At 34.0% G+C, this 15,236-nt stretch overlaps 1 long non-coding RNA gene across 1 annotated transcript in view; it reads left to right on the top strand.

Annotated features, from left to right (window-relative positions):
* The window catches only part of LOC126809787 (uncharacterized), a 98,257-nt gene that overhangs the window by 37,436 nt on the left and 45,585 nt on the right, over positions 1 to 15,236 (top strand). The window lies entirely within an intron of this gene.

The raw sequence follows: 15,236 nt of genomic DNA, 5'->3' as shown, positions 1-15,236 counted from the left end.
GGACGGAGGGCCTGACAAGGACAGCTGTCTAGTCGTTCGGTTGGGACGAAAAACGAGGTCCTGTGTACATATTGGCATGCACGTAACAGATCCCTTGGCAGTTGGAATTTGATGTAAGCGTAGGCCGTAGCACCGCTGCCCGGGCAAAATTTCCCTCATAGCACACTGTATGGCGTATGTTCGTCTTCATTAGGAGCAGAACAGTAGGACGTTGAACCCCATTTCATTTCATTTCCAAAAGGTATTTGAGGAAGATAACCTGTAGGCCACCAACAGAGTCGGTACTTTTTGGAAGCAGGATTGTAATTATCATTATGTTGTCATTATAGGAAAGGAATAAATACAGACTGGTAGAGTATTGCTGATCCAGATAGGAGGACATTATACAATCTATATATAAATCTGTTCATGGTGGCATTGATGGTAGAAATGTAGTAATTTTACTGTAAAACAAAGTCTAGTAAAGAGATGCTAAAAGACCCTGGGTATTAAAGCGTCTGGGAGTCAAGAGCTTCACTTTGATCTACTAAATATTTTCTACGTTTTATGTTTCCCGGACAAATTGTTTTATCCTCAGCTTCATTGAACAAAACATTGGGTAAAAGTTCATCAGTGTTTTCCATGTTACTTCTGCCATAATACTGATGCCCCGAAAGGTTAAATGTTTTGCTAAAACACTAAAATTGTACTTAGTAAAGTATTATAAGATCATCTAGGGTGTTTAAAGTAGGCAGATTTTTTGGCACAGATATTTTGTCACTCTCAATCATGAGCTATTGAGATATTTAGTTACAGTTGTAAATGATTCAACGGTTCAAGGATCGCCACGGATAAGTGTGTGAATAAGTTTTACTTTTTAAGTCACATGCATACCATAGAAAGGTTAATGTTCTCTTTAATAATGAAGATTGTAATTCTCTAATGTGGATCAGGAATTAATTGATTTTGGAACTCAATTTTCTCCTTATAATCCAGAAGAATTAGAGAAAACTGATGTCTTTTTACACTAAATTTTGTAGGTTATTTTTGCAACTGCCCGAAACTACGACTCCCTAGAGTAACAGAACAAGTATATAGTTCACAGCTATTGATGAGGTGGTAGCAGGATCATTCCAATCGACAATATTTTGAGATTGAATCTCGACATGGGTGTGAGAAGGGACGTCTGATTTTTCAAGTTTGGTTCTCATTTGTCAGTTCTACTCTTATGGGTCTGACAAGAACAATTTGCCTAGTCATTTGAGGTTTACCTGCGTAGATATTGCACACAGAAGAACCTTTTGCAGTTAGAATTCCAAGAAGATGAGGTGGAAAAGCCGCAAAATCCTCCCACCGCAACCCCCACCACATTGCACATGTAACTGTAGAAATGAAATTTACTGTACGTTGTCTCAAAATGATCAGAGTGCTGTGATGAAGAGATTTGAAACTAGGAATGATTTCCTACCAAAACTGAACTGAATTATAAGCTATTGCTTGTACAAAATGTTTCTAGCAAAATTGGATTGAATTTACAACTCCTGGTATCATGTATGATGAACTTTACTACTTAATTATAAAAATTGGGTTAGTTCAACCAAAAATGCTGTAAAAAGCTTCTTTCTATTCAGGATGGAGATTGGTGCAGAATTGTTCTTGCAATTTTTGGCAATATGTATTACTCTCGGTCCCAAGAATATAGAGCTCTGTTATTCAACTTTCTAAATTAAAATGATTGGGTTAAATCCTAGAAGTTGTGAAGTGTAGTTTTCCTTTTAGGATGAAGACCAGTGCCAAGTGAAGTCATTAATAACAATCTTATCAAAGATAGAACACGAGTATTAAAAAAATATTTTGAGTTGTGATTGCTTTTCTTTGGGTAGAAATCCTCTAGCTATAAATTGAAAAGATATGGCTGACGTATATTACGTTTTTGCTTCTTAGCACCTTGAAAGCCGTAGATCAATTTATCTTGAGGTGGTAAATGCCAGATAAAATGCATAATCTTATGTTTTCAAAACGTAGGCGTACATGTTTGTGAATTCTCGCCAGTTTTGTGTCCAATTTTACTGTAATAATAATACATCTTTCTTCTTTTTATCAAATGTCAAAGGGATGCCCAGTTGGCAAAAGCAAGAAGTTTGATAGTCGGTTTATTATTTCTAATCCTGAAGGTATTAAGTTTATTATTTCTAATCCTGAAGGTATTAACAATCAAAATGCAAAATGAAGCATTGCTTTATACTTCTTAGTATGTATGCCTTGATCAATTCATAGCTGCCATTCTTCAGAATATCCATCTAATCAAGATTTTTCCATATTCTGATTCAGAATTCATGGTGTTAATTTTTGTCCCCCGCCTTTCGAAGAAAGCAAGGGACTATTAAAATAGGTTCGTCCGTCTGTCTGTCTGTCTGTCCGTCACACTTTTTGGGACACAATAACTCTCTTCCTAATTGAGCTAGAATGTTCAAACTTGGTGTATGTGTTTATTAGGTCAATGCCTTGATGGAGTTCGAAGATGAGCATTTTCCGCTTAGGGTAAGCAGAGATAAGCAATTTGATTGGTTGATGCTTTGGGACACGATAACTCTCTTCCTAATTGAGCTAGAATGTTCAAACTTGGTGTATGTTGATTACGTCAATGCCTTGATGGAGTTCGAAGATGAGCATTTTCCGCTTAGGGTAAGCAGAGATAAGCAATTTGATTGGTTGATACTTTGGGGCACGATAACTCTCTTCCTAATTGAGCTAGAATGTATGTTGGTGTATGTTGGTGTATGTTGATTACGTCAATGCCTTGATGGAGTTCGAAGATGAGCATTTTCCGCTTAGGGTAAGCAGAGATAAGCAATTTGATTGGTTGATACTTTGGGGCACGATAACTCTCTTCCTAATTGAGCTAGAATGTTCAAACTTGGTGTATGTGTTGATTAGGTCAATGCCTTGATGGAGTTCGAAGATGAGCATTTTCCGCTTAGGGTAAGCAGAGATAAGCAATTTGATTGGTTGATGCTTTGGGACACGATAACTTTAGTTCTAATTAAGTGAGATTGATGAAACTTGGTGTATAGTTTCATTACAGTAGAGCATTTTCTGCTCAGGGTAAGCAGAGCGATACGCAATTTGATTGGTCGAGACTTTGGAAAACAATAACTCTCCTACTTTGATTGTTAGACTATAAGTAAAGATATACTGTTTGATTGTTCAATACTTTGTAAAAGATAATTTGTAATAAATTTATATGTGTCCTCTAATTATTTTCCTATTTCGGCGGGGGACATCAGCCTCACTGTTGGCTTGTTCAAACTAAAATATGTTTTATATTTTTTATATTTGTTTTAAAAATGAATGAATCATAGTGTCTAGTAAAGAACTTGTTTAATAGAAATATTCTGGTGATGCTTAATTGTGTTTGCACTTCCAAAATGTAGTATGATTTAAGCTATTATAAAGTCGAAAATGTGTATTAAATAAAAGAAATTAAATGCTGTTTAATATCCGACATTGTCGAGACAGTGGCCCTACCATCTACTCCGGTTTTAATTTCCAACAACATGGGGATCTGTATGGACCTGCCAATGGTATTGCCAGGTCACTTGCCAAAATGTTCAAAGGCATGTACACTTAATGATCCCTTGGCAATTGGAAATCAAGTTGGAGTCGAATTTCCAGTCGGCACCAATTATGTTTTTTCAGGCTTGACTTATTTCAATAATTAACTTTTTAAACAGTGGTAGGAAACTGGAGACTGTGAAGAAAGCTCACAAGAAAACACTTTTTCTCATCAGATGCATGAGTGGGATTCCAGACTTGAACTCATGATTTTATAGACTTTATAATCTCGGCACAATATGATGGATGCAGGGCTCTTGTTTCAATTATATTTGTCAGTCTTTTACTGAATGCTGTGAAATTGATGAGATAGAGACTTTATATGTAAGCAAATTTACTTTCCATAAAAATTAAAAGAATTATAAAAACCTTGAAATACAATAAATTTATAAAAAAAAATTGTATAAAAGCACTTAAAGATATACATGAATATAAATTGAGGAATTCCTGAAAATTGTCATATACAAATCTTTGGAAATAATATCTTGCTACATGGCAGTAAAGAAAATACGTCAAAAATTGACTGGCTGACATAATTTTGAAGTAAAAGCTCTGGCCATGTGTGTTGTGTTGACTATAGTTAATTATTATACTCCATGAAAAATATGTGGAAATGATGCTTTCAAATCAAAATTCTCTTCCTTAGCATTGCAAATGTGACCATAAAAAAGATCGTATGTTAGTCTCAAAAGTATTCCTTTACAAATTCAGCATGTTCATTTAATCTTGTTTGAGATGGATAATGTGTTATACAGCTGGCTATATATTATCGAATTTTAACATAGGTGACTGATTATGTGCTACATGTAGAAAGAAATGATTTTATTGGCTATTTCTTTAAGTACCAGGTGTTAATCAAGATAAGACATGGATTTATTTCTACAGAAAAAACAACTTGGCTTTCTTTGATCTCTTTTTATTACACACCTGCATATATCAGTATTATGTAATTTATAACATTTTTAGATATCCAGTAAGAATTGAATGGTCAAATGACGCTTTATCATTATGGTTCGACTTCAATCCCAGTGTTGCTTGAGAAAGTTTCTCAAGATTTTCCGGTACAGTTTCCACTAGTCAGTGGTGCAGAACATAGGACAGTGACGACGTCTAGTGGTGCAGATGGGATAAAAAAAATTGAGGTCCTACATGCACATTGGCGTGCACATTAAAAAAAACTTAGACAGTTGGAATTCTAAATGAAAGTAGGCTGTAGTGCCATTGTCGGGTTAAAATTTGCCCCATAAATCTAGCACACTGCTTCGTGTATGCCTGTCTTCATTAGCCTGGATGGAGACATCCTCGGTATCCCCAGTGTTCTCATTCTGTTCTACTCCACTATACATGTACCCTGGGTTAATCCATAGGGTTTCCACGATTTCAAATCATCTGCTCTGGCCTTGATTGTAGATAAGGTCTACGAACCAATCAAAAAACAGTTTACAAACCAGTCGTTTCGCCTTTGATTTTATAAGGGTAGATAATCATATTCATGTCCATTTACTGAATGATTTATGTAAATAATGTATATATTTCTAATTCATTTCTAATTAATTGTATTATCAAAATCTGTAGTATGTTTCGCTGATTTCAAATATGTATAACATCTATATGTTTGACTTTTGTTGTTATTATTACTATTCGTTCTTTGTCTGAAATGAGGGGGGTTGGATGGCTGAATGGTTAGCGTGCGTGCGCTGTATCATAAAGTCTGTCATTGAGTCGACTGGCGTGGTTTCGAATCCCCGGTTGTACGTGACAAGGAGTAGGGTCGCCTGTCCAACCTCGTTGGTTTTCTCCGGGTCCTCCGGTTTCCTCCCACTGCTAAAGACCCCTACGCGCAAGCGAATTATTGAAATAAAATTAAACCATATGTTAGTCCCGAAATGACCTAGTTTGTGTCGAGTGGACGTTAAACCCCATTTCTCTCTCTCTCTCTTGTCTGAAATGTTTAATTCTGTTATGTTTATTATTATTGAACTTATACTTGGCAGTTTGATTCACAATAACTTGTCTACGATATCACATGGACATAAAACTCTGGGTTAATAAATATGCAATTAGAATAATTTGGACTTCTCTCATTTAGGCTAACTCCTAACCTTGTCCGATGGCTCCTTTGCATTTAACTATGTATGGGATTGGTTGATAAAAATAGCACAATCATCAAGGGCGGATAATTTGAAAATGTGTCCCCCCCCCCCCCCCATAGAGCCAGGGGTTCGTGGAGTAGAACGGAATGAAACCACTGAGGATACCGAGGATGGGATGAAGCAGAAAAGTAGGATGTAAATCCCAATTACATTTCAGTTATCATGACCCCAAAACCCTCCCTCCCCACACCTTCATCTACTTTATATATACCATACAGCCATGTCATCTACTTTATATATACCTTAGAGCCACGTCATCTGCTTTATATATACCATACAGCCACGTCATCTACTTTATATATACCTTACAGCCACGTCATCTACTTTATATATACCATACAGCCATATCATGTTCCACCTAAATCCGGTAGCAGTGTACAATACAAATTTCCAGACCGGACTACTTACATGCACATTGCCTATAGCTGTTTAGAGAATATCAGATCATTGGAATTTAAATAAACAAGTTTATATTTAACTACCCTACCACAGTGATCAATTGTTTATTTAAGTTAATTTCTACTTCTGAAATCCAACAAAGTTTACTAGAAATTTAAAACAGGCTAAATTTCTTTGATTTAGCATTATAAAATGTTTTAAATTGTGTTTTATTGAGAATTGGTAAAATAAAGAAGTATAGTTACATCTTCATGTGGTGTGAACATAACAAAATTAAAACTAGGAAGAAACAAAGTTTGAATGTTAATTAAATTGTATATCTCAATATACCTCACATGTCAAACATAAAATTTACCAGAACAGCTCGCAATTCAATTCTTTAAATAAAAATTTGATATATGAAACAAAAACCGAATGTTTATCTAGATGAAGTGGATGTTTTATTGTGTGGGTTGAGCATGTTACCAGCATTTAGACATGTACACACATTTGTTATGTATTTATATTTGTATACATTACATACCTGCACTAGAAGAAAATATATTTTTTTATGATATGTTGTAAATGCTAATAGGTTTTTCAAACTCAGGATGTCATTGGCTAATAGATGAAATTTCCTACAAGGAATGCTGAATTCTTAAATCATTCATGAATCAGGACCCCCCACCCCACCCCCCGGTTCAAACTGGAGGTTGGGTGGCCAAGTGGTATAATTAGTATGCTGTTTGGTCTGTTACTTATATTGGGTTTGTAGGTGACAATCAGTAGGATCGTTCGGGTATCATATGCAAGATATCTGTTTTTTTCCCATTGTTAAAAACCTTGAGGTAAACAAATTATTAAATAAAGTATTACTGTAAGCTAGGTCTCTCTGTTAGGTAGATGTAGGCTATTATATGTAGTTGGTAGATATATGGTAAAACTATTATTATATGGTAAAGATAGGGGAGCTAATTGATTGCTTAAAAATAAATTAAATGGTTAATAGAGAAGATTAGTCACTTAATGAAATGAGTGATTAACATGTTTGTCAACTTGTTTACCCCATATCTTAGATTTAAAAGAGCATTTAAATATTAATGATAAGGGTGTTTTCCCCTTTACATGCTATATATTACATTAACAGGTACCTGCACATTTAGATATGATTAACTGGTATAAGCAAGTCGGTGTTAAGTATTTCATTGGATGTTAAACCATACATATATACATGTATATGGTTAATTCGATGTTAAAACATAAATGTATATGGTTAATTGAATGGATCATTCAGGTAGTTAAATGACTCATTAAGAGAACAATGTCATCTGATGTTCCCATTGCTTTCAATTTTATGGTGTCATCTAGTTTTCTCTAAGATGTAAATGATGTTTAACCAGTTAATTGTATGTTGAACCATATATTAAGATGTTAAGATGTTAATTGAGTGGATCATTTATTTTGTTTAACCAGTGATTAATGTAACCAGGTATTTTTACAGGTAATTACCTATTCCTACTATCAACAATGTGATATACTACAACATGTGGTAGTATACCGCGTAATCTAATACACCCACATACAAGTTTTCTACTGGCTTATAGAGTACATTCCTTCAGATATATAGCATATTTATATTGTATTCTGTGTACTATAAGTCTTGTTCACTCCAGGTTTTTGTATGAAACTGGTAAGTTCATTTTGATGTACAGGTCTTGTACCGGCTTATAGATGTTTCACCAGATATTGTTATACTCTACTGTACTAAATCTTGTTCATTCATTCATTGTGTTATATGTGTCTTGTTTAATGGTTGCTCTTCTTGGTTTCTGTTTGTTCATGTGTGGTGCAGTTCTCCTACACTTACTGTTAGTTTATTGTGTTATTAGTTTTAATATACAAGTTTTGTACTGGCTTATTGACATTTCACAAGAATATTATACACTTTACTCTTCTTCATTCATTTATTTACTTTTTGTGGTCTAGTGGTGAACTTACATAAGACATATCCCATTAGTTTTTTGTGTCAATTATTTTTCGTATAACAAGTACGTTAAGTTTACTTTGATATGCTGTGGTTTTGTACTGGCTTGTATAATACTATTATATATGTTTGTAAGATATAGCTAGCTACACCCAATGATATATATATACTATACTGTTCATTCATTTATGTACATTGTACTTTTTTTGGTACCCTCTTATAACAGATTATAGGTCTTGATTCATCCATAAAAACAATATTGAAACAAAAAAATGAAGGAAAAGTAATTTAAATAAAAATCGTAAAACATTTCGTATAAGTAAAAAGTAATTTATATAGATAGAAAAAAAAAGTAATTTACATATAGATAGAAACCCCAAAACCCAAGATATAAAAATTAATTTATATAGATAGAAAATCAAAAAATATTAAAAAGTAATTATATAGATAGAGAAAAAAAAAAATAGTAAATAGCAATATATATACATGTAGATATAAACAAAAAAATAATTAGAATTTATTCATATAGAAAGAAGATCAAAAAAAAAGAGTAGTTTACATAAAGATAGAAACACATAAAAATCATATAAATAGCAGTCTAAATAGAATAGCAGTAGTAGTCCAAATAGAATATTTACATACATGTAGCACTAGTCCAAATAGAACTAGTAGTCCAGATATAATATTTACATAGCCCTAGTAGTCTATACATTTCCTTATATGTTTTCTTTTTGGTAGTGCTGCAAATGTCCTATAGCATCCAAATTGGTTGTCATTCATTCATAAGTTGGGTCTGCAGCAGGGCTTCCACTTCAAAATTTTCCGAACCGGTCATTTTTCTCACGTAGAAAGTGGTGCTATTTTTAGCACATAATAAGAAGCCAAAACCTACATGCCATTAGAAAGTGGTGCTATTTTTAGCACATAATAAGAAGCCAAAAACTACATGCTATTGGAATGTCGATCGACTTTAATTGGGTCAAGGACATTCATACAAAAATTCAATCTCACATCAACATCACCCACCCCCTCTAATAAATAAAAGAACACATGTAATCAATTATCATCATTTATTTATTTATACATTCATAAAATATAACAATAACAAGATACATTCATTCATCGCAGTACACTATTTTCCTAATTTGTTTACAATATTGCCCGTATATATTCGTCGGTTTTTACAGGATTTCCATGTCTGTAAAAGCATGTGCCGGTTGAAATTCTGCAAGTGGCGGAAGGTCCCTCCATAGAAATCCTCATTAATTCGTCAAAGAGTTTTCATGCTCAAGGAACATCGTAACTTGTTTTTTATTACGTTCTGGCGTGAGAAACCCTGTTCACAGTCAACACTGACCAATCTCCATGAAGTGAATCATATTAGGATACTGATCTGCTAATCGGTTGAGCAAGTCGCTATAACATAACTAAGCGTGGGGTAATTTTCTTTGACCTTTGTCTTAAAGACGGACCACTCTCCCTCCGCTTCCAGACGATTTATCGGCGAGCTAACACCAGTGGTAGATGACTATCTGCCGTCGCAAAAATGTTCTAATAATATCGATAACTCTTTTGTTCCAAATGTTGCCAGCTGGGCATTGTCCGGGTAATTTTTGGGTGAAAAAATACGGAATGCAGCCATTTTTGTATTGTCAGGGAACTTATCGTTTATATTATCGATAACTGTTTTTACAACAGAGATGACGTCATCTTGCAGGCGCTCGTCATCCTTTTCTATCCTTAATTCCTCCCCCATATAAGTGTTCTTATCTCCGGTATCTTCTAGAAATTGTATCAATTTTGGACCGTATATTGGAGTTTCTCCCAGGTATGTAGATGTCAGGGAGGATAGGAAGCTATCAACATTAATCTTCATGCTCTTGTAAGAGGTCTCAGGCTTGTAGAGAATGGGTCGGGGCACCTATACTGCCAAACAGATCTCGTAGGAAGGCCGTATAAAACATAAAGAGATGGTATTGTATATGGACCGTTTAATAAAAATTGACATTGGGACTGTGCTTGGCTACATCAACAATAGCAAGAGCAAGGCAAGTCGGTGGGCAGTCTTTATAGTCTATTGTCACATGCTATATTCTTTGAGAAATCTTACAATAGATTAGTTACAATGGATTGTTTATGGATTAAAGATATGATCTCCCCCAAATTTGGTCCAAATGGTCATAAAAACTGGAAAACAACCAATTAAATATTTGATATATTATTCAAATCCCATGATTACCTAGATTTTGGCAAAGTTTGTTTGACCAAAGTAAATTTTGACATGTTTGACAAGTACCATTTAAATTGTCTGAAGAGGATGCTTATATGTTGTGAAACTTTGAATCCATCATATCTCTGTGTACACTGAAAGGACTATGGATTGATATTCCTTTTAGTGCTTCAGCTTTCACACTATTATAGTTATAAAGGGGTTTATATTCTCTGAAATGATTTAATTTTTGCCAATGTCAAGCAAACATGTTAATAGTGTATCTTTAGGTTAAGTATAAAACAGTGATTTGTAAATTTATATTGTTTATTTGATAATCTTTCCACATTCATGTATTATGACGTAAGTATTTTCATACCTTCCAAATTGCCATACACTTTGATCATGTCTTATAATCCAAGCAGAAACAATGTCTAAATTTTAACATTTTTAATAAATTCATTGATGTAATTAATTGAATAAACGGAAAGAGATTGTATATATTGGCTTACATCGTATGTTGTATTATATAGACCAAGTGACGTGATTATTGACTTGACCAATATCGTGATGAAATTCTACTTCTTCATGTCAATCTATAGTAGAGTATATGAATAGAGCTGCTTGAGAATCTTGTATTGTTCCTTTGATAGGAATTATATCAGAAAATTTAAGCATTGCCAAATCATGTATCCTGTAGGCTGGTTCAATAAGTCACTCTCTAATTTTGAAAACCAGAATAGGTCATTGACCTGGATTGTTGTGACTTCTATCAGAAACCACTATATATTACAACCCATAACAAATGAATTAAATGGTGTATACATGTGAATTCTCATCAACACATACATTTGTCATTTGGAGACATCCATATTGTAGTTTTCATTTCTATGGTTATGTATACATGTATGCGAGAAGGAGAATTTTGATCCAACAGCAGCAAATTTTTATCTACTGTTTTTCGAATTCTACCTAGAGTATTTTTTATAGACATGCCAATGTGTATACCATTTCTTCTGTCCCATCTCAACAACATGGCAACACTTACCGTACTTGTCAGCCCCACAGTTGAGAACCGGGTTTGAAAACTTCCTAAGGTTCTTCTCAGCCCACCCTGGGATTCGGATATACTAATCCAGAAGCCAATACCCATTCGGCTCACCTGTTTCGAAAATATGAGATTCAGAATTTATTTAATTCACATTTTAATTATATTTTGATCCGCTTCCTTGTTTGTATCATATTTCATATCCTCATTTTAAATATTAAATATAACCTGTTGTTATTTATATACAGGTAAATGCTTCTTCTCCACGGCGGAAAACACAAAATCATCTCATGTAAAATTAACACGCATTACTCTTAAAATAACAGAATTGGATAACAAAAGATTGTTGACTTTTGAAAAACAGATTTATAACAATTATTTTATCCCGTAGTAATATACATGTACACACTGAATACTATTGTACAATAAACAGACATTATAGAACATGTTTTATATATTAACCTATATTTATGTTGCGTTTGGTAAATAAACATATAGCCTACATCTATATAGTTGACATACATGTATGATACAACTTTCTTACCTACACTGGGAGTCATTGGTGGCTCAGTGGGTGAGGTGCTCGTTCACTAACCAGGAGGTTCCACACTCGATCCTGGTGGTGGTTTCTCCATGTCAGTAGTGCTGGAGCAGGATGGAGGACTTGGCAAGGAACAGTGTCTAGTAATTCGGATGGGATTAAAAACCATGGTTCTGTATACATGCACGTAAAAGAAACATTGACAGTTGCATGGAATTTGATGAATACAGAAACGCTACTGTAGAGAGAAACAAATTTTCTTCATTGTATAGAGTGTGGCCGTCATACTTTGAATTATTATGCAAATACAACAATTCCTTGTGGTTTGTAATTTCACACTCCCTTTTTTCCTCCCTGATCAGAAAGTAGTTAAGAAATTAATACTCAACATTATTTGTTAATACAACATTTCCAATATAAATTTGAAAAATAATGCACAGTGTGTATATTATTAAATAAAATCCCTCTCATTTCTCCTTGTGAATGTAGGAAAAATGCATGTTAATTTTGATGTGTGTGTTTTAATTACAATTGCCCACAATTAGTTTTACCAAACTAATGAAGGTTGCAGAATGCAACTTGTAAATTGTCAATTGAAATTGGTCGCACTAATTGGTACTAAACACCAAATAACTAACCCACACTGCAAATCATAACAAATAACATATCATTGTAGGTGAAATATAGTAAAGAAGGTATGCTTTAGTAGTTTTGCCGAATGGTTAGTGCCTGTCATTGAATCAACTGGCGTGGTTTCAATTCCCCGGTTGTACATGTATGTGACAAGGAGTAGGGTCGCCTGTCCAACCTTGTGGATTTTCTCCGGGTAAAGAAGGTATGCTTTAGTAGTTTTGCCGAATGGTTAGTGCCTGTCATTGAGTCAACTGGCGTGGTTTCGATTCCCCGGTTGTACATGTATGTGACAAGGAGTAGGGTCGCCTGTCCAACCTTGTGGATTTTCTCCGGGTCCTCCGGTTTCCCCCCACTGCTAAAGAACCCTATGCACAAGCGAATTATTGAAATAAAATTGAACAATATGTTAGTCCCGAAATGACCTTAGAGTTTGTGTTGTGGATGTTAAACCCCATTTCTCTCTCTCTCTCTCTCTCTCTCTTTAGTAGTTTTATTTCAATTCATGCTTGAGTGAACCACAGCTTATGTAAGCTGGAAAGGTACAGGGAAAACTGGGATTTGGAAGGGAGAGAAGAGTAGCCTATTGTTTTTACCATCTCCCCTCTCCCCAGACATAGATTTAATTTATTATAATTATCTGCAAGACTTTAGCAGTAATACTGATATCTTCTTCAAGTCTTGACATATATATTTAAAATCTTGAGTTGGATTGTCTTGACCTTGCGACCTCTATGTCTGAAGGATTTCTGGCAAGGGTTATAATCAGTTTAATATCATCCACCTTTCATCCCATCCTTCCGTATCCAAACCTCACCAAATTTACTTGGCACAGCCTCAGATTTCATCTTGGTAAACCACGAAAACAAATTCGGGATTAACAACTTGAAAAAGGTTGTAGTTTTTGTTTAATCAACATAGGGTTTTTGATTTTTTAACGGAACACTAAAACTGACAATTGTCGAAGTGTATGTCGAACCTGTTTAATGAAGGTATTTGTATAAGGGATCAACTTGTTTCAAAACTAAAACCATCAAAAACTCAGCAACGTGAAAACAAAACAACAACCGTTCGTTTACGATTTGTTTAAATGTTTACGCAGCAAACTTCACGTGTTTACAGGCTTGAAGAATTACGACCTCGAGGTTACAGTTAACCAAGTTTCGTGGAAACAGTGTCAATATTTTACGTTATTTAGAGTTCTGAACATCCATCCGTCGTCAAATATTCTTCACAGGTATTTTAAGTCAACTCAGAGAATGCTGTAATGTTTTTTCAAAAGTTTGTGTGTTAGGCCTACATGTTTTTTTTTTTTGTCAAAGTTTGTACGAAGTTTGGAATCACCTTTTCTTGTGGTAATTTTAAAAAGTTTGATGGATAATTTCTTGCTATTTGGAGTATTTCTACATCAATTTCTGTCAAAGACTGTTCGAAGATATTTTAAACATCAGCTAGGAGAAAAGCTTTATAAATGTAATTTAAACTCTCCGTTTTTCGTGCAGAATTGGAATATCAATACCACTGACGTACTGCAAGCAGTGTTAAATTTGGAGTAGGAAAATTTGCTGTCACTGACAAAAATATCAGTCAATTAAAATATAAATTTGCAAAATAAAATCTTTTTATTTAAATTGCTTGATAACGATGAGAATACTCTCATTGAAACGTTACAGTTAAACTTAGTGAATGTTATCCATAAAGCTGTCTGTTATAATTTAAATATAGACAAAAGAATTTGTGAGTTAGTTTTTATTTTATGCCAGAAAAATTGTTAATATTTGTACATTTAAATGATTATTGACGCGTCTGTGTATTTGAAGTTGATTACGGAAGGAAGAAAGTTAAAAATTTTGTTGTAATTGGAGTATAAAAAAGGGGAAGAAAAACCTGTTGACCTTTAAGGTGTTGTAAAGTTAAATTGAATTTCAATGGTTTTGAAATTGTTTTTATTGATTGATGACCAAAAAAGTAGGCTCTTAAATAACACACAATAAAAATACAAGTAGTTTTTATACACACACATTTAAAGTCTCTGATTGTAATTTAAGAGCTTGAGGAATGTCTTGTAAACTACATTATTGTTAAATTTGAATATCAAAAAGGAATATCAATCAATATGGTTCAATTCCATTCTGTATTTACAGAGATATGATGAATTGAAAATTTATCAGGCTTCTTTTTTTAATCCAAATGAATCAGTTCTTGTGCATGCTCAACATATTACAGTTCTTTTGAATGCGCGCTAAACACTGCAGTTCTTGTGTGAATGCTCTACTACAGTTCTTATGAACGCTATTCACACTACCATCCTGTGATCGCTATAAGCACTACTGTTCTTGTGAACGCTCAACACACTACAGTTTTTGCAAGTGTTGAACACACTATCATTCTTGTGAACGCTCTACACACTACACTTCTTGTTGGGCATATATTTTTTCAAATTCGAATGGATTGTTCATTTGGCTGTAAGAAAGATTATGAATTCAACTTGCACACTAATTAAATTTTTTACTGAATATCCATTATTGACATCATTCATTCATTCATTCATTCACAAAGAGATGTACATTCCAATTCATGATGATTGTTTATCCTTCAGTTTGTCAAATCTATAAATTTATTTTTCTTGTATTTCATCATTTCATCATTTTATTGTATAATGGCTTGACAGATTTACTTGTTCACTTTTTTTATCTGAT

The sequence above is a fragment of the Patella vulgata genome, chromosome 2 (genome assembly GCF_932274485.2).
Source record: "Patella vulgata chromosome 2, xgPatVulg1.2, whole genome shotgun sequence".
Classification (NCBI taxonomy): Eukaryota; Metazoa; Mollusca; class Gastropoda; family Patellidae; genus Patella; species Patella vulgata.
This window is presented reverse-complemented; position numbering and strand designations above follow the sequence as displayed.